General features: G+C 38.2%; 1 long non-coding RNA gene across 1 annotated transcript; it reads left to right on the top strand.

Annotated features, from left to right (window-relative positions):
* The first annotated feature begins 4,823 nt into the window (after positions 1–4,823).
* LOC117833007 lies at positions 4,824–12,026 on the top strand. The gene is made up of 5 exons (XR_004635312.1): positions 4,824–4,891; positions 8,454–8,584; positions 8,934–9,039; positions 9,149–9,169; positions 10,737–12,026. It is a non-coding gene; the product is annotated as an uncharacterized LOC117833007 (long non-coding RNA).
* The last annotated feature ends 12,220 nt before the right edge of the window (positions 12,027–24,246 follow it).

The raw sequence follows: 24,246 nt of genomic DNA, 5'->3' as shown, positions 1-24,246 counted from the left end.
TCTAAGAACTGATGCCACATGGTAAACAGGGAGCTCTTAGCGTTACTTGCGTGTGCATTTTTGGAAGTGCAAAATGCTATGAGGCCAGGGATTACTTAGTAGCACATTTATAATAGTGAGTGGATTTGACAGTCTAAACAAAATGATTTTAATGATACTACTTCAGCTCAACTGTTTCACCGAAGCTAAGATAACGCAAGAGATTTGGAGCCGCCCGTCAATGCAGCGATTTTTAAACCTTGAAAGGACTCTTGTTTGTTTGGTCCTATAACTGACCGAAGGTGAAGCCCCCTCTTCTGTCTAAACAACATTTGCATAATAGCTGCATGACACAGGATGACATTAAAACACAACTGCCTGGCCCACATGAAAACGGCTATCTTTACAATCTGTTGACTTTGTGAGCAAATGAGATGAGTAAATGTTAAAATGTGTAAAGCATAAGATCACAGCAGTTGGAGTGTAAACATGTCACAACAGCTGTGAACACATGTCCTTCAGATATGCAAGATAAGATATTTGTTTAACAGCTAAAACACAAGAAACACTAAGATGTAAGATGGCAGAGATCTTTAAATTAATTTGTCTTAGACTGCTAACAGTATGTAAGTCATCTATCAAAGTCGTGTGCATGTTACAGTAAAGTGTGAGCTCATCAAGCCTAAGCTCATTATTGTATTTGAACCAGTGCATATCCAATGATAAGATTTTTTTTTGTATTATTTATTGTTAAAGTGTCTTATTTGTTTTATCATGATTCTTTTGTTTTATTCTATTTTATTTTCTGACAGCGTTTTATGTTCTGTGTGTTTTAACTTATTTTACCTCACTGTGCAGCACTTTGCTAAACTTGATTGTTTTTTAAATGTGCTATATAAATAATGTGGATTGGATTGGATAGTAAGAAACTGCAGTACAGTAAGTCAGAAGTTATGTTTCCCCTTTACTTTTACATGTTATATTAAAGCTCCTGCAACAACTTATTACCTGGTTATGAAACAAACTGAAATTAACACTGATATCTCTATATGAGGTACAAAAGCAGATGAAACTGTCAGCACAAAGACTAACTTTGTATTTACAGTCATTTTTTATTCCTAAAACAGCTGCCAGGGGGTAGGTGTCACATTGGGAGATTAAAAGCATGCCATCTTTATTGAATTGTCCACATCAAAAATTCACTGAAAGTGATACTTTGGGCTGTTTAAAAATGGAGGAAAAGATTTTAATTCTAAAAACACCACTTACACATGTACAGGACAAAACCAGCAAAGTGATAAGAGGCACCACTTTGTTCACAGGGGTGCCAAAAGCAGCATAAACTGAAAGTTAAAGCAAATAAAAATTGACAAGGTTTACTGCAAAAGTCTGAAGTAAAAATGATGACGGCATCTGTAAAGCTGCGTGTAGTCCCAAAAATGATTCTTAAACATTTACTATAGCAAGATAATTAATGATTCCTACCCCTTTTCTCAAGATGCAAGGACAATTTACCTTTGAAAATAATATTTTTTATACTCAAAAAGACTCAATGACTCATTAGAATAAAAATTTAAAAATAAATTAATTCCCTGCAGACATATTTATTGTCAGGTGAAACCAGTATCCAAAGTACTCCAACAGAAGAGTCTTTGAGGGATAAGGGAAAAAGGAAATGTGCAAGCAAAACAATCTTGTTGCTGATGATTCTTCAGTGGTTAGAAAAGGCGGAAACATTATAAAGAAAAAAATGACATGATTTCAGGACTGTATACATGGCTGGCGTTTAGATCAGAGGTTTCAGAGCATTAAAGTTTGAGAGGCTTTTATCATCTCCAGTGAGGACAGCAAGGTCGGAGCGATAAATGCAGAGGTGCAGTCTGCTGTGGTGTCAGGTGGGTTTCAGGTTCCCGCTCCCCAAAATGTTTTTCGTGTTGACTTTCACCTTGTAGCTCTCCTGAGCCTACTTATCATGTACAACAAGAATGATTAATGACCTCGGGGGGTGATCATCAGCTTTGAGAACCGATGCAGCAGCCGGCTCGTAATTCTCTGACTGTGTAGATATTAAATTAAACAAGAAACCAGGCTGAGGATTGATGTGATATTACTTTTGTGATCTTTTACCGAGTTAGTGAGACTGTGTAGAAACAGGTGCATGATTTGTTTGTTCCCTTTAACAGTTTGCCTATGTAAATATCTGTCCTTTCCCCCTCTTTTTTTTTCTGCATGTTAAAATGTGAACCCATTTGTTAATGTTTAAATTCCAGCTGTAAACATTAATCACATCTTCAAACCGGCCCTTTTTAGCATTTAAATACAAAAACCATGTGTGATGTATATTTTTCCTAAGAGTTTTAATAACTGCTATGCGCAAGGTGAAATTAGTAACATCAGTGTTTCCTTTTTTTTACAAAACAAGGAAACACATGGTGTAAATGGACCAGAACAGTGCAAACATAGATAACAGCCATTTACAACCAAGCAAATATAATACAGATGTTATCTCTGAGCTTGGGCTTCAGAGATGAACTTGCTGATTTGCTTTTATGGTTTATTTAAACCAACAAATGCTGACAACAGTCAAAGGGCATTTCTCTGCACCTGTGTTTCCTGCATCTGGCCAGGGTATTCTTCAGCCTCAGTTTTACTGACTTACTTTTTTTGTAACAAGACAAAAGTTGCTTGAGTTCAAGTTTTTATTTGATCTGCTATTGAATTCAAATAGCATCTTGTATGTCAACTAAAAAGTGAGCTGGCCAATACACCAGTTTAAAATGCAGAGGAAGGTATTTCCTTGTGTTACAGAATTTTACCCAGAAGTGGTGCTAGATGAAGAAAGTGGCTGTTATGTTGTGCAAAGCATGCTGGATACATAGCAGGGCAGAGCAGGCTAGCTGCACCACTTTTTGATTATTTTCTTGGATCTTGTTTATCTTATATATTTATCTTGCTTGTCAGGTCGTAATCATGCATTCAAAGAAAACAGTGGTACACTATTAATTAAATAAACCTTTGGAGAGTGCTACTTAGTTGGGGAATCCCTTGATCCCTTGGGGAATTTATGTCTGTACCTCAAAATTAAGAACATTTTTCAGAAGTTGTAGCTTTATGTTTCTTGCATGGATGTTAACCTATACTATTACATTTATGATTGTCGTTTATTATCTTTTTTTATTGTAGAAGAAACCATGTACATTTAATGCATTACACCAGAATTAGTCAGTCAAATTTTCATCCAAAGTTTTTTTTTGAGCATATTCATTCAGATATTATTGTGTGGGATAGAAAACAATTGAAGACAGAAAATATTAGCAATCAGCAAAATCTCTAAAACATGGCATGTGATTGAGCCAAAACAGTCACCAGGTCTTTGAAGCTTTTCCTGATTTAAGCTTAAAAAAGAAAAAAGAAAACATCACATGACCATACTCATAGCTGTATTTACAGAACTGTTCCATTTCATGCATATTTTAACAGAGTTAAAACACTGGACATCAACATACAGTATAAAGTGACATGTTAAGGGCAGGCAGGTGGATAGACTCCTTTGTCTGCCAGGCGGATGGTCAGACAGCTTGTCTGTAGACAGGTCTGATTCTCCTGGAATGTACCCTTTTGATCCTGGGATTATAGTGTCATCATTTGGGCTGGGTTCATCTGCTCCTCTATGAAGGAGCTGCTCGGATCCCATAGATACTTGTCTGTCATGATGGATCCTCAGCTAGGATTAGGCATATCCGAAAAAGCGTAATATGATCCTGCTAGCTGCATTTGTCAAAGCATCTGTGTGAAAATTATGAGAAAATGTAGCCTGTATGATGGGAAAATAAAAACAAACCTATTCCAATCGAGCTACTGTACATATATCAGTGTTATATTACTGCTTGGACATCTGTGACAGGATGAATTTGGGTTGCATCGAAAGAAAAAAAAAAAAAGTGGGGGCGAAGTACCCAACATACCTGATTCTACATAGGCTGCAGTCTTGGTCATGGAGGTCCTGGGTTCAACTCCCAGCCTTGGCCCTTTGCTGCATGTCTTCCCCTGCAAAGTACTCATCACATTTTCTGTCCCTCTTCAGACTTCCTTCATAGCGGCGAAAAAAAAAAAGCTTCAAAGAAAAACTTTTTAAAAAGAATAAAGTGCACCTAAATTAAGACCAAAATGAAATTAAGATCATGACAAAAAAAAATCATAATAAAAGTAAAATTAAAGTTTTTTTTTAAGGTTGTAGCAAAAGTTTATCAAAAGTTAAATTATTTTTTTAACTGACTCCAAAATACAATATAATTACTTTATTTTTTCACCTATCAAACAAAACAACTCTGAAATTGACTCCAAAACAAACTCCAAAACAAACAGAACGAAAATATAAAACACGTCAGTATTGTTTTATAAGTCAAAATAACATATTGAATAACAAATAACATTATATTTATGTACAATGGTATGTGACAGGTTAAAAAGCATCATATAAGTTAAAAAGAGTTTAAAAAGAGTTTACTAAGTTCATTGTTATTAAAAAAAAAGCTAAAATCTACATTGTATCTAAAAACAAAATGATTTCATAAGTTTTAGAGAGTGATTAAAAATCATCTAGAAACATTTAAGTCATCTGAAATGCATAAAGTCAGTTAAGGGTTAAAAACAAACAGTAATTACACTAAGGGTATTTAAATATACTGTTTTACTATGTTTTCTATTGTTTAAAAGTAAGATTTATTCATGTTGATCTGTGATCTACTTAGTAGTCTGTGTCAGATGTTCATCTGTGATCGATTGCTTCGGTCTCCACCTGCAGAGCAGGGAGATCGCGCTTTTTTCTGCATTCTATTAAACGCTCTGGATGAGGAAACACAACACGATCACGCTCGTGATTCTTTCTTCACTTTTTCCACGAGTGTAACAGGTACAGACACAAAACAGTATCTTGAATAACAGAAATTACCTACAACATAGAACAATTTCTCCCAAATCTTTATACAAACTAGGTCAGACAAAATAACATCAACTAGTAGCGAGCATCAAAGCATTACAGCTATTTTACAAGTACTATTACAAATGTCAGGTATGTAAAGTAAATGTCCTGTGATAAAGGTAAACAATTAGTTACGATTTCTAATAAGGCACATTCCTCTGCAGCAGAATGACCTGAATAATCAGAGTTGTGCTGCAGTCTCCCTGTGGGCTGAACTCTGCTCTGAAGTAACCCATCGCCTCTTAAACTCCCTCCTTGGATTGGTTCTGCAGCGTTGGCTCCTCCTGTGAGACCACGTTGTCATAACTGCTCTGTTTACCTCATTTCTTTGCAGCAGCAATGACCCTGTTGATCAACTTAGAGGCCTGAGATTTTGCACTGAGATATATGGCTTCAAGACTTCTACAGAAATGAGTCTGGCTGTAAAAGCGTCATTATGATAGAGATTAGATTGAGAACACAGACATCATCTTTACTACAGAGGTGCATTGTGGTGAATCATACTACCCCAGCAATGTCTCTGCCAAACTTACAGGCCTACTAAAGAAATTGCCATACCATTGTAAAAAAAAATTCAGCACCTGAACTTGTAACTATATTTCTGTCATAGTATACAGGAGGGGTGGGAATTCTCACTTTTTTTTTTGTGATCCTGTCAGTTTCTGAATTCTCCATTCAGCTTCACTTTGAGAACATTGGATAATATGAAAATTACCAATTATTTGACCTACAATTAGTATGTATGCATCATTTACTTTATATAAAAAATTAATACCTGCCTCCATCTCCTTCTGTTGAGCAGATTCTAGCTTCAGATATGTGTTAGTATGTGTTTTGTTTCTCTCTCCGTTTCTCCTCTATTTTGTTAATCTAGTAAAACAAAACAAAAAGGTGAAGGAGCTGCGTTTATCAGCAGAGCTGTCAATCATGACATCACATTCCCTCTTTAGCATCTAATAACTCATTGAATCTAAACGTGTCCAAAAGATGAACATTTGCCCACAAATCAGAACTTTGAAGACTAACTTTAAAAAATTGCATGTGTGAGAAAAATGTATTTGACAAGCATTTTAATTTTCTAGTTTGACCTATGTTCCATTTGTTTAAATGGAGGGAGCTAAGGCTTTATGATCTGTGCTGCAGCTACTTGTCACCAGGGGGAGCTCTAAATGTTTTGGCTTCATTACCAGGAGCAGTTGTGCCGCCTGTCTTTTTATGCAGTCTGTGGCATGCACATAATCTCCTAAACTCTTACATGCAATCTGACTTTTAGAATACATAATTGCATTGTGTTTGGTAAACAAACATTTCAAAACGTAATTAAAGCATATGTTAAGATATTTCTTGATTTCTTGCAAGACGTGCAAAAATTATTTATAATACATCAAAATATCTGGTGAGCTTACCCTTTGAAAATTGGGATATGTTCAGATTAAATATCCAAAGTGCTAACCGATGGGGAGCAGCACAACATGTATACATGTTCCATTTGTATACAAATGGACCATGCTTTGCTCCTAATGTTATTATCAAAGTGATCAAGTTTCTGTAGTATTTAATATTAGTTTGTTTTAGTATCCTCATCTTATACCTCAGATACATTAATGATAACATATGGCTGTGTTTACTCAGATGATTCTTCATGACTGACATCATTAGTATACATGCAGCTATGAGTGTTACTTGAATGACATAAGAGATGAACACACTGCTGTTCCATTTTATTGAGATCAACATAAGAGATAAAACTTCCTCATGCATCAATTAGCTGCACTTTGCATTTTACATGAGGGGGAAAAAACACACATTATTTCCTGTCTGTCACCACTTCAAGGCTCAATCAAACAACCTGTGGCACAGAGTCTAACTCACAGAGCTCCCTCTCATGAACTTCAGACAACATTTGGTCTTCACTGCCTCTGATGAAACGGCTCTTGCATTCCTGGTGAGGGTGCAGTCAGATAAAGAAAGTATGTGGAAGCTCATGCAGGTTTCTGTTCAGTCTACCATTTCAGATACTGTCTTCCACTCATAAATAAAGAGGGTGCATTTGCAGTGTTAGTTGGAAGGGTTTAGCATCTTCTTTAAATTTGATTTCAGCAGGTGTTGAGAGTTTTTATGCATTTGTAAATTAAAACTATCAATTACTTAAATATCCATATTTCAGCACATCACTGGGCATATTATTAAAGCTCCTGTGAGAAGTTTGAATTCATTGTGAAACTCACTGAATGTATTACTAATGCCCACAAAAGCTAAAGAGACCTTCAGTGGTGGGATTTATTTTTGTATTCAGCCATTTTAAAGGCCTGTAAATGTTGCTGTGGGTAAGGTCACAGATTATACACTTTATAGCATGTGCAGAAACAGCCATTTATAAATTATATATTTCTATAAAAAAAAAATGTCATCATAGATTCTCCGGAGTGATACCTCTGACGGTTAAAAGAAAGCAGGAGGGGATTCAGTTACTCACAGGAACTTTAAAATGTTGCACAATGTTACTTATATTACTTTCATTTCCTAGAAACATACTTAAAAATTGTGTTGTGAAAATCAACATAAAAATAAATATTTTTACGATGTGACAAATAATTTTACAGCTATGCTTACATTTTTTCAAATTATTTTTTAGGTTTTAATACCCTTATTCAGAGACGATGGAAAGTGGATACTTTAAATCTGGGAAAAGAGTGTGAAAAAAGGCTGCAGGTTGGATCCAAACCCAATCTGCCTACTACTTAGATGACTATTAGCCTCCGCATGGTGAGCAATTCAACTACTATGCCAAACTAGCACCCTGATTATCCTTAGTTTTACTCAGTTTGGATAAATGCGATCTAAGAAATCTATAGATGGACCCCAATAAAAGCATTACAATAAAAACTATGGAAAAATATAAGCCTACACAAAAAATAAAATACTACTATTTTATACTTTATTTCTGTTGATCGTTTTTATAATTTATGAATAATACAGTCAGCTTTACTGACTACAAACAAGTTAGAGATTAAGAGGTTTATGAAGTGACTTCCCTGCCAAGAATTACACATCTTTCTCCACCTTAAGTGCAAACACAAGTTGTTTCCTTTTAGTGTAATTAACATGTCAGCACAAGGGCTTAGCCATTAATCTACTCTGTCAGGTAAGTAGCATGGACAAAATAATTCTCATATCTTCATATTTTCAGGATTAGTAAGAGTCTGGTGTGTGAAAATAAGTCTTTTTAGGATTGATTTAATAAAAACAAAGTAGCTATTCACCACAAATGACTGCAGCAGAGATATGAAAAGTTTGCCACAGAGAAATATAATGGAAACGATTTAATGAGCTAATATTCAACCTTTTTCAGAGAGTTCAGCATAGAGATCCCTCTTTAACTGAAATACCCTTCACCATCATCACACAGTATTCCTTCCTCAGCCTCACCACAGCTCTCAGACAATAATTGCAGCCTTTTCATGTTTCATGTGTTTTACATTTCCTCTTTCAGATGACAGTGCAATGAAGCATTCCTCCACAAGACCCACAGAATTTATCCAAGTGCGGTTTAGAGGCTATTATCTGTGTAGCTGCTGATCGAGCTGTAGAAAGAGTCTTTGCACATACAGAAAAGCAGCAAGAGTAAGTGAAGGGTATGTCAAGTCAACCTATATGTGTGTCATGGGTGACTAACACGTATTTAACTTTGATTCTATTGTAGGAATATAAACACAAGCTGTGGAAAGTCAAATATTTGCAGTTCTCAGCTGATCGGTGGGTCTCATGACTCACTCGGTCATGTATGCAGGTTTATGTCTTTAAAAGAATCAGCCTTTGATCCAGCCAATTACTGGGGGCTAACTGTATATAACTAGCGTTCAGTTACGAGGTGGGTGTGCTGAGGATATACTGTGGCTTCCTTTACGGCAAAAGTCTCATTTTGTGTGTGCATGTGTTTAAGGGGAAAATAAAATAGTTTTTTTTTTCTTAGCAGGCACACATTTAATCCACTGACAGTTTCCTGCCGCAAATCCTTCCTGTCACACATCATGCAGAAAAAACATCCCCAGAGACCAGGCGCTGCATTTACACTGCATGTGAGTCAATAGAGATACTATTACTCAGACACTATAATTAAACCTGTGCTATGAATGTACACACCCTTCCACATACCTTTGTCTTTAAACTGTCATCTTTGATCATCAGGGAAAGCACCTCTCATGGCAGGTATGCATCCTTAGTTAATCAGATAATTTTGTTAATGGATGGTAGATATAAAGACATTTTTACAGGTTTCTGACAAGGGATCAAGATGTCGTTTTTTTCATCTTTTGTTCTCTTAATTTTGAGATTATTTTGATCCAACTATTTAAAGGTTACCTAGGGGTCATACTCAGTTTTATCTTCTATGAGCATGAATGAATACCAGGCACGGTATTTGATAAGATCCAGAACCACAATACTTAGACTTATTAGATCTGGACTGGATTATAGAGAGGCTAAAGACTCTGTAAAACACAGTATAAAATCATAACCATGTCAAATAATGGAGAGCACAACAGCTTCTCCAATGTGAAGACAAAACTTTTAGAGCTCTCCCTGGTGGCTGGCTGCAGAATATTTCTTAAAGACAGCCTTCTCCATTATAACAATTTGTTATTTGACACTATCAAACAGGAAAATATTTTAAAGTATAGAATGCTACTTCAGAAATGCAAAACTTTTACTTTCAGCAATTACTTAATAGGCCTAGCCAAAATTACCTGGGCCTATCACAATTGAAGTTCCCAGTAACCCACCTTGCATAGATGGAAACACGTGCAATGTATTAAATGAAAATTAGAAATACCTTTATTAGCTTGTTAAAATAGGGATGATCATTATTTGCTGGATTACAGACATACACTGACAGATGCTCTCAGACAAGCAGATATGAACTCTGCAGTATTTTTTCAACCATTCCTGATATTCATCCTCCAGACAGTAGTGCATTGGGCAGATGGCCAAAAATCTCAGACATAGACAGTATTAGGCTGCTGTCTCATTTAATACTCAGACGATACATCCTCCAGACCACGGGTGATTCATTGTGAGGGCTGTCTCACATACCCTTTAGTGTACGGAGCATCTTTTGACATAAGCATTACATTTTATACAATAAACAAGGCCATGCTAGCTCAGTACTAATGTGTAATTATTTCCAAAATGAACTTTTAAACTTTTCTACTGTGCAGAAAACTTTTTTTTTTCTCATGTCAGTTTGTATGTGGGGAGAACACAAGGAACACTTTTTTTAAATAGAGAATGACACAAAGTGAAAGTCTCCTTCTAGATTCCACAAATAATGTAACTGTGAGCGAGACTGATAGAAGACACCTGGCCAGACAGACAAAGTCAGAACACATTATCAGAAGCTGCACAATCTAATCTCTACAAAGAGGGTCAGCATGTGCACATAAGAAGAGAAAATCCACTGTAAGAAATGAAGAAAGGAAAGTGAACAAAATCTGGGAGAAAAATTGCTTGCTAGATGTTTTTTCATTCATTTAAAACATAAAGGGGATTATATATTGAGGTATAAAATAATACATGGGAGGCTGTGATGCAGCAAAATATGAAATCCTTCTGCTAATATGTATTCATGAGAGAATTGCATCCTTGCTGAAAATTGTTGAGCTTTTGATGCTAATTCAGCCCATGTCAAAACTGAGTATGACCACCAGTATATTCCATTATTGGGGTCAAAGGTCAGATAAAACGTTCTTACATTCTGCTGCTTTTGTGCTTTTTTCAGTGGTAAATCTTTCCTCCTGACCTAAAAACACATCTACTTCCTATTCACCCCTCACACCCTCCCACTCATTTGACCTCAGACAACCGGGGCCCCTGTGTCACCGCCTATTGATTCCTTGGCATTGAACTTGAATCTCGGGGCCACAGAAACTACAATCAAAGAGGCATTGTCTCTGTCCAAGACAGATTGCAGACCAAACAATACTCGTTCACTTTCCCTCATTTCTCCTTTCATAGAATGAACCACTTATCCTCAGCTGTCATGGACTTTTTGACTGTTCAGTTCATGTGGAATGCATGCATTTCCTGTCTATAGAAGATGTCTTATTTACTCTGACGGATCACCGGATGAGAACAATCTTCATACACCCCTTGGTGTAACCTGATCAGTGTTGGTGGCAGGAAGTCATGTCCCTTGAATCTACTTAGACTTTCTAACATCTATATTATAACACACCAACTATGTGTAATCCACATCTTTTGTTTGTGCATTTTACTTAAATAGAGTAGAAATCTTTGTCAGTGCAGTATAACTGTGCAAATGATCGAAGTGATTAAACTGTCAGCAACTCACTGACTGCATCTAATTGCAGTTACAGGCAATGTCATCAGCTCTTGTCGCAAAGTGACCAGCGCAAATGCATAAACTGCATATAAAAAGGACATGGCATAATTGCAAACATGATTTTTCAGCATAATTACAGGAAAAAGTCTTAATGATTCCACTGGAACAACATAATGAAAATATACAGTTTACTTTACCTGGAGCTCTATTAAAGCGAATTAGAAATACTTCCATTGACTTCTGCTGGTGTAAACATGAGGCATATGAGATTCATTACAATGAAGGAATTAAATAAACAGTAGCCTGAAGAACACTGTGGATGCATGCTTCATTAAAAAGCAATGTTATTGTAAGTGGCTAATTAACTCGGGGCACCCTTTTGGTTAGCCTTTACTGTAAATATACAAATTAATGAGAATATGCTCCCTGATTGGTGTGGGAGTATGCCTACAAATCTCTCATTGCACAGTATTTTTTTAGGCCTTGCACTTAAAGGACCCAGACAGTACTTGCACTGACTTACCTTCTCCTTCTGACTCTGAACTGAATCTTTCAGACTCAAATCTATGCTCTTGTTACTTTGTTTTTGAATGCAAAAGACAAGAAACAAACAGTACTATATCATTTTTTGTTTCTTTTTTGTCAGCTCCTTTCTCACTCCCTTGACCTTTCACATGTCCGCGGTACAGAATGCAATATCATATTTAAATGCAGAAACAGTGTGAATAAAAGGGTGTACTGTCACTTCAGCCTTGCTTGCTAATTTCCTATTTACATAAGTTACAGCAAGCGATGATGTAAATTTTCTGTGCTTTGGAATGCAGTAAAGCAGTTTATAAGCCCTAGATGGGAACTCTGCAAAACTCTATGTCGGGAACCTGTTAACCCTGTCTGTTGGGTTGGGAGACCGCACTGCACACAGACCTTGCCTGCATCCCACCCAGTAGTGACAGTCATGTTCACTGGAACCCAGGGTCTTTGCAATGATGCATGTGAATTTTGCCTTGCATGTGCATGCACCCTCTCCCTCACACCTCTGACTCATCATTCTAAACCAGCATGTAATGGTAGACATGATGGGCAGGGTCTGAATCAGCTCAGCAGCACTAGCCAACCAACTCCTGTGCCAATGCAATAAAAAGAGGTGGTCTCCCTTCCCAAGCGTCAATGATTTCAGCAATGTCAGTCTTTTGAGTTGTTTCACTTTTCTCCCTCCCCAGCATCAAACTCACCATCTATGCAGCTTTTGTGGACCCACTTTCTAGAGGATTGCAAGCTCAAGTCTTGCAAATTTTATCAATTTCTGGGTTTCTTAGGAAGAGTTTCACAAGTGTCATATTCATCCTTGTTGTTTTAAATTGTTTCCCTAACTTTTGCCTTGAATAATTTGTGCTTTACCCACATCACAAAGTGACAATTTGGCATGATGACCATGAAGAACATATTCCAATATGACTTTCCTGGCAACTGAATCACACTTATAAGCATCAAATATGTGTTTCTGCATTATCTCCCCTACAAGAGTACATATCCTACAGGATTATAGAAGAGTACTATCACCTCCCCCTTTGGCTACAAAAAAACTTTCCAGGCCAATGAGTCGCTGAAAGGACTTCCATGATCACAAGCATAATATCAAAATGATAACACACCAGCACACAAGCCAGACTTTGGGAGGAGATGGGGCAAGACAACAATGTCAAGCAGATTTGGCATTGCTTCTGCTGAATGATAGTTACTGTCTCTGTATCTAAGAAGAATGCACTATGTGACCTGTTGTTATCCCTGGAAAAAAAAGAAAAAGAAAAAAGAAAAATATTAATCTGGTTTTGGACTGTGATGTCCATTCTTTGCAGCTGACAATGCTATCTCTGCTAACATTGGCCACACTTGGCAAACCATTTGACATTGTTGACCTGCAGAATCAGAAACCATGTGTTTAGCTATGTTAAACAAATTGTACTCAATTCCCCCTTTTTTGGAAGCGTTTTCTCGGACTAGAATAGTTCGCCAGGTTTTAAATTTCAGTTTAAATACTTAAAATTAGCTGCTTGGAAACATAATTAATGGAGGTCACAAAAAAGGCATATGAGGCTGTTGGTTGTGCCTCTATAAACAATACTTTAGAGTTATGTGAGTAACTCTGACATTTAACTGTGCAATGTAGTGTGGGATGGGTACCGAATTCGGTACTTTTACAGGTACCGACCAAATTCCACCGGTACCACCGAGTACTGATTCACGTAAAATCATGTGCTAAGCGTGTTGGTTAGGTACCATAATGCAGTCCCTCCAGGATTTCGCAGGATTTTTTTGTGATTGTTGCGGCCCAAAAAGCCTAAATTTGCGACAGCTTTTTGAAAAAATTGCGGTGAAAGTTGCGATTATTTTTTTTTGCTTTTTTCCCCCAATAACATCTCAGGGGCAAGTAAATATACTAAATTACAGTTGTTTTTAGAAAGCATTCTTGATGTGGCCGCTGACTGTATTTTGATTCTCTTGATTCACAGAAAAATGCCATGAAAGGGTTGTATTGCACATTTACGACGGTCCCTGAATGCACCTCGCAGCGACTGATGCACAGTCAGTTCACGGCACTCTGAAATTAATCTGCATCTTTGATGACAAGGAGTTGATCAAAACTTACTGAATGTGTCTGATGTTTCACCAAACTGGATTAAATCAAGCTGTAGATGCAGAGCTTTTTACGGTAACCACGGCAACAACGTCAAACATCAAATAGTAAACAGACGTCCCCCGGTTGTGTCTTTGTCACTAACACACATGGGGGGGTAAAAATCATCAATGAAGATGAGACAGATGCATGGAGGTGAGGAGAGCTGGTTCATAAAGCACACCTGCTGCAGGTAGAGACCAAGCTAACACTGAGCCCCTCAATCTATAAATAATAACGTTGTCATGGTCACTTGTCCTGCCTGCTGTCCCCTCTTTTCACCCGTTCTCTGTGCGTGTTTTGTTGTTGAAAAGTGCCGATCAAGTGAGGACTTCCGTTTATGTTCCAAGGAAGTCAAATTGATGACAAAACCGATGACGTGCAGGGGCTGAGATTGAGGTAATTGGTCAAATTTCCGGGAAAGTTGCGCTGATTGTAAAAAATTGCAGGGCCGCGAAAAAATCGCGCTGATTGGTTGAATTTGCGTTGATAGTTGCGATCGCGAAATCGCAACTTCCTGGAGGGACTGATAATGGAAATACTGGGCTATGAAAGTGGTCTTTGTTTGTGTTTGCTTAGTTTGCATTAGCAGTGTAACAAGCATTGGCTTCATTGGTATGTTAGATGTATTTCGGTATATCCTCAAAACATTGGTATCAAACCAGTAGTATGTGAAATGCATGTAATATTATGAATAAGAAAGTTCTGAAGCATACAATGTCCTTAGCGTTTGAATGGTAATTTAAATTTAGAGTAGATAACGTTCTCAAGTAATAAAACTAGTTAATGAATAGAAAATGTAAAAAATTAAGCATAATTTATTAAACACAACTAAACATGGTCTCCCAAAGTCTGCAGATAATCAATTTCAAATCGATTTGCTGAGTTTAGCTAACGTGAGAAGAGCTAACACCACCAACCTTCGTTCCTCCTCATAGATTAACATGCACACGCCTGGTTACACATTGCTCAAGTTGAGTCGTAATCAGCCAGTTTAATCACACAGCTAACATACAACTTAATCTTCATTTCTTCTATCGAAATACTGCCAAACCTTGCAACGCTATGCCTTCAGTCCTCTGTGCATGTTTACATCTGGGTAAAAGAGCATTATGGCCTCATGGCAGTAGCCATCAACTGGAGCTACATCTTTGGCGAGTGGCGCATGGCTGCGCTACAGCGTAGACACAACATATGACTGGCATTCTGAATATTAGTAATTCATTTAAACAGCTGTGGTTGTTATAAGGAGAGAAAAGCACTGTACAAAGTAACTATTGAGTACTGATTATAGCTTCAGCAAAGCATAGCTCAGTGTTGAATATCCTTTGCCTGCCATTACAAATAGTGGTAATACAGCTGAAGTTATCATTTTCAAATTGCTTCCGAGGAGATCGCTCCTAAACCCTTGTGGTTTGATGGCTTGTGTGTCAGTATTGAGGATTTCAGGTAGACAAAATTCTGGATGGATTAAGGTAAAGCCACTTTATCATGCAACTTTCAGCCAAATGTTCAGGCCCTCAGTAGCATTGATCATATTAAGATGTCAAAATAATCCAAAATAAATGTTAATAATCACATGTACGAGCACTGATTAAATATGAAGAAAAAGTCAACTCTTGTACATATTTTCCCCCCAATGTTTCTCTTTAAAGTGTGAAACAGTGGAGCGACAGTGATTCAACCTCTCATATGTCAACCTTTTGCAAACTTCCATGTCCAAATAGCCAATCATGATCCATTTAGGCAGCAGTGGCCTAGAACAGGAACTGACAGGCCTGGCAGAGGTGTTCTGCACCACATGTGTGTAATAGAAGTCCTCAGCAGACCAGAGCTGAAATCCATACTGTGATTTGCACAGACACTGCTGATTACCACACTGCTGGTGCAGACGTGCAGGACAAGGTTGTCAGGTCTGATTGTCTAATGGACATAGAGCAAAGTCACCGCAAAGTGAAAAATTCTTGGACGGTTGTTATGTCTTTCAATCATTTTACAACTGTTGGGATGGTATACAGAGTAATCTGTTTTTGATGTTATCCAAAGAACTTAATTTGGTTAAACGCAAACTCTTAAAGCTCTTCGGAAATGTCAATCACGTTTTAATTGAATAACACTTTTGTGTATTTCAAATAGTAATTCACAAGTGGTATACGCCACAGACAAATGCATGGTAACAAAAAACAGTCCCTTCTGCACAAGATAAATACTGTGTTACTTGGCAACCAGCTCCTTTGTTTTGTTCTTCATTATTTTTATTTACCCTATGTAAACTTCAACCCCTGGACTTTAGTTCTGCTGCCAGATCACCTTTCAGGAGGCCTGCAATTTCAGTGTCCGCTTCCACGCTTGGATTAGTTTGGTTTAAACAAGCTGGTTCTGGGCTTTGTGAAGCCATTCAGACCACAATTATTGTTGAGGACCCAATCAGACACTTCTAGAAGCAAGTCCTTTCCCCCATTTTTACACTTCTGATGGCAATGGTACTATTTTTTAAATTTGACAACCTGATACATAATGTGTGAGAATAAGACACTGATGTAGTTTTTAAGAAAAAAACATTTGATATTACAGTTAGTATCTGATTTGTATTGGAAAAAATGTCATATGAATGACATATCATACAATACAGTATGATTAACTACAAAACGTGATGATTCAATAAGATAGGACATAGTACAATACAATACAAGGCTATTCAATACAATTTGATGCAATACAATGGGATATGATACAACATGATAAACCACTCTATAACTCAATAAATGCGATAAACAATAAATGTGACAATTACAATATGATACTACACTATACAACACAAAGGACACAACAGATAAAATATTATATTATATGATACAATAAAACAATATGATACGATACTTATGATACAATATGGCATGATATGATATGATACGATACAACGCAATATGAAACCAAGTGATAAAATGTGATAGGATAAAATACAATACAATACCAGGGTAGGATATAATAGGATAATGCTAGGATAGGATATAGTATATGGAAAAGGGAAACAATAGAGAACAATACAAAAAAATACCATATTGTACAACATGATACAATAGGATACAGTATAAATGATACTATATATTATCTTATACGTTACAATCCAAAACTATATAATACTATATGATGCTATCGAATATAATTTGATAGAATACAATACAGAGTGATGTAATACGATGCACTATTTAAAAAAATACAATGTGGTACATTTATGATATAATACAAAAGCAAACAATATGATTGCAGAAAAATGTATGATGTGGAAATACAACACAAGATATTAAAAAAAAAGGATGAGGTAATCTCTTGAATTTCTTTATCTTTTTGTTTGTTCTTAAGCACTGAATAATAAGTGAAACCTGTAGTGAAATAAGCACTGTGGCACCGTGCTGGCTAATTTCACTGCTTAGCCTTCCTTATTTAAAAAGCAGAACTCCAAATGAGCTCTAACATGAAATGCTTTGTTTACACAAATTCATGTCAACCCACCGAGCAATGCACAGATTTCAAAACAAAAACATCGAAAAATGTCCTGAGACCCTCCTGTGTTTACTTTGTGGACTTTGTGGACTTTGCCCAATTTGTCTCAATTGCTCAGTCACGTCACTGAAACTGTATATGTCCTGTCAAAACCAGGCAGTATATGACAGATCACTCGGACTTGATTCATCTAGATTTTGGCATGTTTTGAAGTTGTGTACTCTTACCATGGCGCCACACTAAACTGCCTAACATTTAATTAATTTCCCTTTATTTACACATGGTCTTTGCTTCTCACTAAAAGAAGAAGTAAGGCTCTGCATAAGTCAGGGGTTTTAATTATCAGTGAATACCAATAAAATGAACCCTGCCAGGAAAACTTGGCCAGTATTTGGTTTGCTCTGAGTCCAACACAACTACAGGCCCATATAAACATTATTCATTTGCATTCCATTCATTACCACCTCAGGACATCTTTGAGCAATGCTCCTGATGTTTGGGAAAGCAGAGTTTAAATTTAAGCAAATTTTATGCTTTGCAATAGTTTACTTTGTAATGTGGAAACTAGGACCCAGAAAACCTATAATTTCACACAGATAAAATTAAAACTATTTTCGCGATCTTGGCCTCCACGAGGTACTTGAATGACTTAAAGTGGGGCAGCTCTGTTGAATATACTCCAGGGATACTGATTTGTTTATTAAAACCGAAGGCATGACTGTTTTTGCAAACTAACCACGATCCATCCATCATTCTAAAGCAAGTAACCAAATTAGTCTTCTTCCACCCAGGGACTTGAAGACAGACTGTGCTGGGCTTCCTGTATGCATAGAGGGATAAAGGTGTTCAGAGCCTGTATTTGATGTTGCACAGACACTGTGTAAACACCATCATCATCACATACAGGGTACACAAAGCCTTACCTCCTCTACTACAAATGTGGGAACAGTTCACACTACCTTACTTAAACCCTTCTTGATATTTTGTGCAAAGAGCTGATCAAATATCCAGATCGTGTACACACTGATGAGCTGTGTTTTCTCTCTGTTATCAAATAGAATCACATCTCATTTTATCATCAATTTCATGGATCAATTTTCTCTCTTGAAATAAAAGCAAACACACAAGGATCCCATAAGTTGGTTTGTACTGTAAGTAGTACTGGACTGCATCTAAGAATGCAGTAGTTGTCTTAAGAAGACAAGACAGATTAAGCTTAGGATCAAAAATCAGGGGCAAAATTTAACCTGAGGTTTCTTGCCCCAGCAACCAGCACAGTCCAGTAAATCAAAGCATCAGTGTGAGGACAGGTTGATGACGTCATTCACAGTCGATTTCCAGCAGCTAGCAGGGCTTTGATTAGAGCAGTAAATCTCCTTCTGTGTGTCTGTCCTCTGAGCAGCAGCTCAATGGTCAGCCCTCCATATGTTTTGAACATTTTCTACAAGCTTCGTGAAGATGCTTTCACGTGCGAACCCTGGAATTATATTTCAAGGACTGGAAAATGTGCTACACTCGTCATTTACAAAAATCTGGATCATTTTAACGTTTTTACTTTGGAAGCTGATGATTGGTTAGAGAGGAATTCTCATTAAAAAAATCTGCTGTTAATTCAAATAATTGAGTTGTAAAAGTTGCTATGCCGTGCATTTCATTGCCCGTATCATTACTCTTCTTTTATTAAGTGAAATACATTTAATTTAGTGTTTATAACACAATTTTGATTCAGTGTCAAGCACACGATAAGACTCTACTTTTCATGGTTATCAGTTTTGAAGGACCAAAAACAAAATTATGAACTTGAACTGATCACAATAAAGATATAAAATTGCTCTAAAACATTGCAGTACAACCAACAATATATTTTCACCATAATATGACTTCACTGGATGTACAAGAAGATATAACTTTCCCTAAATGTATCCATTTTTAGGCAAACAATTGTTTTTGTGTGCAAGGTACCAGTATATTTTTGCTTAAGTGATATTCCTTTGGACTGGCTGATGCAGTCATCGTACACTCTTGCAACAAATGTGCTCAGTCTGGCTGTAAGAGGCATTGTTATAATGCCATATAGAGAGGAGGACCACTGAAGCAGAGCTGGTAGGAGTTTATGTGAATTGAAAAAACATATTAGACAACGCTTCAGAATATTAAACAAACCGTCAGACAAAAAGACCAGCTGAAATGTCTAGAATTACCACCACTGCATGAAGAACCCATCCATCACATTATATTAGCAAATCAGAAATTGGAATAAAAGTAAGTATAGGTGTCATTTTACTGGAACATCAACACTGGGGCACTGACACCCTAGCATGAGCTGGCATGATCTCTTATCATTGCCCGTACCACCTGAGAGATCTCTGCCATGGCCTGAGAGTTGAAAGAGCAACAGCAGGGCCAAAGTCTAACTTGTGCCTCAGAGCAATTAAGGAGAGAAAAGGGAACCTCTGACATGAAGCCTTTGCTGCTTCAAGCTCTACACCAAACATGCTAAAGGTCTTGCATCAGCCTCATGTATGTATAATTGATTGCTGAGGCACCATGGGAGAGTCACATTCGCCCCCATGTCCAAAACCTGCACAGAATATAATGAATGTTCAGGACTGTCTCATTACTCGAATGCACACACGCAGAGTAACATTGCATCCCAACATGCATTTCACTGTTGTCCAAGCTGTCATTGCTCAGGGAGCCTATGGTCTTAAGTGCTCAGCCAGTAAACAAATCAGGCTTTATTAAATACACACTTGTCACTCTCCACTAGCCATGCATGGGAAAATTTATTTTGACAAACGTTGCCCCACAAGACTTAAGTGTCCCCGGCTGACGCCAACAGATAAATACCACTGAATTAGGATATGGATTGAATTTAGCCAGGGTATGCTTTTAAAACATGGATTTCTCCCTATCCCTGTGGCCTATCTAATGTCAATAAACAGTCAATGAGTGACACAGTTAATTACTTAATCTAATAGTGTTCCCTGAGTTTGAAGGTCTGACTACTGTACATAAGGAGTGAGTAGCGTGCTTACAGAGTGTAAGAACATGTTTATTTACGAAGAAGGTCATTGAGGTTGGAAATTGAGTTGAGATTCTTAAATAAAAAAAAGAGATACAAAAGAAAGAGGGCAAGATAGCAAGGATGAGGAAAAGGAGAAAGAAAAGATAAAGATAGATAAAGGAAAATGAAAGGACAGAGAGAAAGTACGATTTTTTATAAAAGCAGGAAATGAAGGTCGAGCAAGGAAAAGGGAAGGAGATAAAGAGAGTAAACAAATAAAAGAGAGGTAAAGAAGAAAGAAAATCTAAAGGATGAGAAAAAAATCTCTGCATCTCGGTGGAAACTTTATTCCCGTCCCTGCACAGTAAGAGTGCATGCATGTAAGCGTGCATGAGTGTTTCAATGTGCCGTTGCCACATACAATAACATACTCATATAGGGAAATCTCTTTAAGTCTGTGAACATGCATTCAAATGTATTCACTCTGGTGAAAAGGTCAGACTGAACAAATGGGAAATCTTTACTCATGTCTGGGCAAAGGTGCATACATCACATTCATGTGACACTTTGCATACATTTACTATAAGTGAGGTCAGGAGAAACAGTCCCTTCACCATCCTGGCATCTAGTAGCTGTCAGTTAGGCCAGGATTTTTAAGGCCACACAGAGGGAGTCCCCTTTCATACAGCCATCTGTCTGATGCTTGTAATACAGCGAGGCTGCGGTGGCACAAGTGAGTTGTCCAACCTGCCAACCAGCAGCGGGTGATTGGACAGTGGAAAAAGCAGTAGTGCTGTGTGTTTCATTGTGCGGTGAAGAGAGAGTCCAGCTTAAAGTGCTACTTGGTTCGGCTAATTGTACTATATCGCTAATGTTGCCAGAAGAAAGCATTACAAGAGCCTTAAGTGCCCAAATGAGGGATCGAGGGGAGCTATGTTATCATTCTCTACCCACAGAACCTAGCCTGTGACCTGCTCCCCAGCAAAGCAGAACATTATGTTTTAGACCACAGAGTTTGGGAAACTGCAGTGAGAGCTTCCAGACCTTGAGGAGACCTTCACTGTTACCCTCAAATATGCACACACACATGCACATATATGCCAAGTCTGTGGCAGGTCTCCTCATGTAAAGAATCAGTGGAATCATGGTCTTTGAGGCCAGACGAAAACACGGTTAAAGGTGGGAATGATAATAATAGCAGGAGTGCATTTCATTTACTTTGCACTACTCTGGCAGTTTTGCTAAATTGATACTAAATGTCTCTGCTCCTGTTACAGATTTTGAGTTTTAATGATACATACTGGATTCTGTCACAGCTGACAAAGTTCTGGAAAAAAAGAAAATTTAAAACATTCTTGTTTTGTGTCTGGTAACTAATGCCATATGGTCAGTGTCACATGTAATCTTCGCTTTGGGTGCACAGACCACAGTCGTAGAGATGGCCAAGAGCTGTGCAGAGAAATAAAATAAGAAGAGCATCCCTGTACAGTTACATAATGTATTCCAGTTAATACTACTTTATTTACATTTAAACAAGCCCAGCCAGTTATGTTGGTCATGCAGCAAGAAAGAGTTGTTTGCGATTCACGTGGGGCTGTGTGTGTGACTGTGTGTGTGCAAATGCTGGTGTGCCTTTTGCTTTTGTTAAGAAACACTGACTTGACTTTCTAAGCGGAACTCAATAATTAATTAAGGATTCTTTTATATTTTGTCCCCTCTTTGTTTCCTATTGGTTTTCTCTCTTTCAATTTTGTCCGCAATCAACTTTTAACATCTCTCCATTTTCTTCTCCCCTGTGGGCTGAGTCATTAGCATAACAACAGAGTGAGCCACAAAAGCCCTATGGGCATGTGACAGAGCTGTGGGATGGGGGCACATGGGCTTGGAGAGAGGGAGAGAGAGGGAGAAGGAGAGAGAAAGAGAGAGCTTGCCCATGCTAATATCTGCAGCTGGGCCTTTGGTTTTGTTCTCTATGCAGCTGGGCTGGATGAGAGAGCCTGGATTCCAACACTCCCCCATCGGCATAAATCTTGCCATGCTTGAGGCTGCGAACACTGCAACAATGCCACTGGGTCATTCTATGCCAAGTCGGCTGGGTCAACACACACACATGCACGCACATGCTCACAAATAAATTGTTGTTGTGTGGGGTTGTTTGTAGCTACCAAGGCGTTTTTGTTTTTTGTTTTTTGTCTTGTGGGATGCATATATTAATCATTTATCATTTGTTCAGTCTGAGGCTAAATGAAAGCCCAGACGATGCTAATTATTCCTTTCAGTCTCATTGGCATTGTCCACAGAACAGAGCCAGACAAGATTGTGTCATGTGCAGGGGTCAACTCGACAATTTATTTTGATGAGCACTTGTCACTAAAGATCTGGATCCCTCGGGAATAATCACAAGTTATTCCTTGTCCTTGCATTTGTTAAGATAAGGTTGTTTGGGCCGTGACTTTTGAAAAAGACACAAGCAGATATTGGACATGCTGCAACACTGTGACAATCAGATGTGCTTCCTAACCTCTGACATATTCAGCGCCCACTAGATCGCTCTACCATAGCGGTGGAATGCACCCCGACTGCATGGGCATGGACTAAAACAAAGCGCTGCTCAGCCACAGTGACAAACTTGTTCCCAAAACATTTGTCCACAGCTTTCAGCCTATCATTAATAACCCCATAAAGAGCTCTTTATGTCCGAGTGGACAGTGTCACTTTTTGGAGTCAACTTTGATGAGATGAATGTGCGTAGTGAGCTTGAATGCTTCGCAGCTGGGTGCGAGCCGGGCGCTGGTGACAGCGGGTACCAGGGCACAAATCCCATGGCAGAAAGGGCATCTTTGTTTGGCCCAGGTGCTCTCTGGATGCACTGCCCTCACATCCTGTGCAGTCTCATTCATTATGCATGAGCCGTACATTTAAAATCATGAGCTTCCTGTCAAAAGCCAGAAAGGGCAGGCCTGGCCAAGTGCGCTTTCTGTGGCTTCAGAGGGAGAATAGAAGCGTAACATTTTCAAGGCATTGAAAAGGGCCTAAAACGAAGGCCATTGTGGCACCGGCAAGCATTATAAAAAAGCATTATAGCTCTACTTTCCAGGAAACAACAAGGCCTCATAAAGCAGTCAGTGCTTTCAGCTCCATTGACATGGACTTTCAAAGCTGCCTTCCTCCTCGGCAGGCTCTGTATGGACCACATAAATTTGCATTGTGTTATGACAAGTCAAGTTTTTTTGTGCAGCTTTTGGTTGTTGCAGATTGTCATCAGAGGCTGACATACCGGATAAGAAATCAGAGTCCACTCCTCTCATGTGCCCCACTGCTCCCATGAGAAGATGTGGCTCAGTAATTACTTGAGGATTACAATAATCTACGTTTGGAAGCGTAACCTCCCTCCGGCCTTTGTGGCTCAGCACGAGATGAATCCAGCACAATTAAGCCATTTTGTTTCACTGCATGACTGTTCATTAGCATTATCTACACCAGTGGCTTCGGCTCTCAGACCGGGTCCCCCTCAGGTTCTCATCATTGCATCAGTTCCCTTGGTTACAGCTCAGTCTCCCAGAGTCTGGGGTCAGGAGGGTCAACGCCTAATGATATGAGCAGACTGTCAGAGTTACTTCTGCAAGTATCGGAACTGTCCCAAAAGAGGTCTCTACAGTCCAAGTCATTCAAGGCCATCTTTATTCTGTAGGACCAACACATGAGAGCACCATAAATCAGTAGCAGTGCTGACTTTCATGTGATAGACAGTCAGTCATTAG

This window comes from Notolabrus celidotus, chromosome 20 (genome assembly GCF_009762535.1).
Source record: "Notolabrus celidotus isolate fNotCel1 chromosome 20, fNotCel1.pri, whole genome shotgun sequence".
Classification (NCBI taxonomy): domain Eukaryota; kingdom Metazoa; phylum Chordata; class Actinopteri; order Labriformes; family Labridae; genus Notolabrus; species Notolabrus celidotus.
The sequence above is the reverse complement of the archived record's forward strand: the minus strand, read 5'-3'. Positions and strand labels throughout refer to the sequence as shown.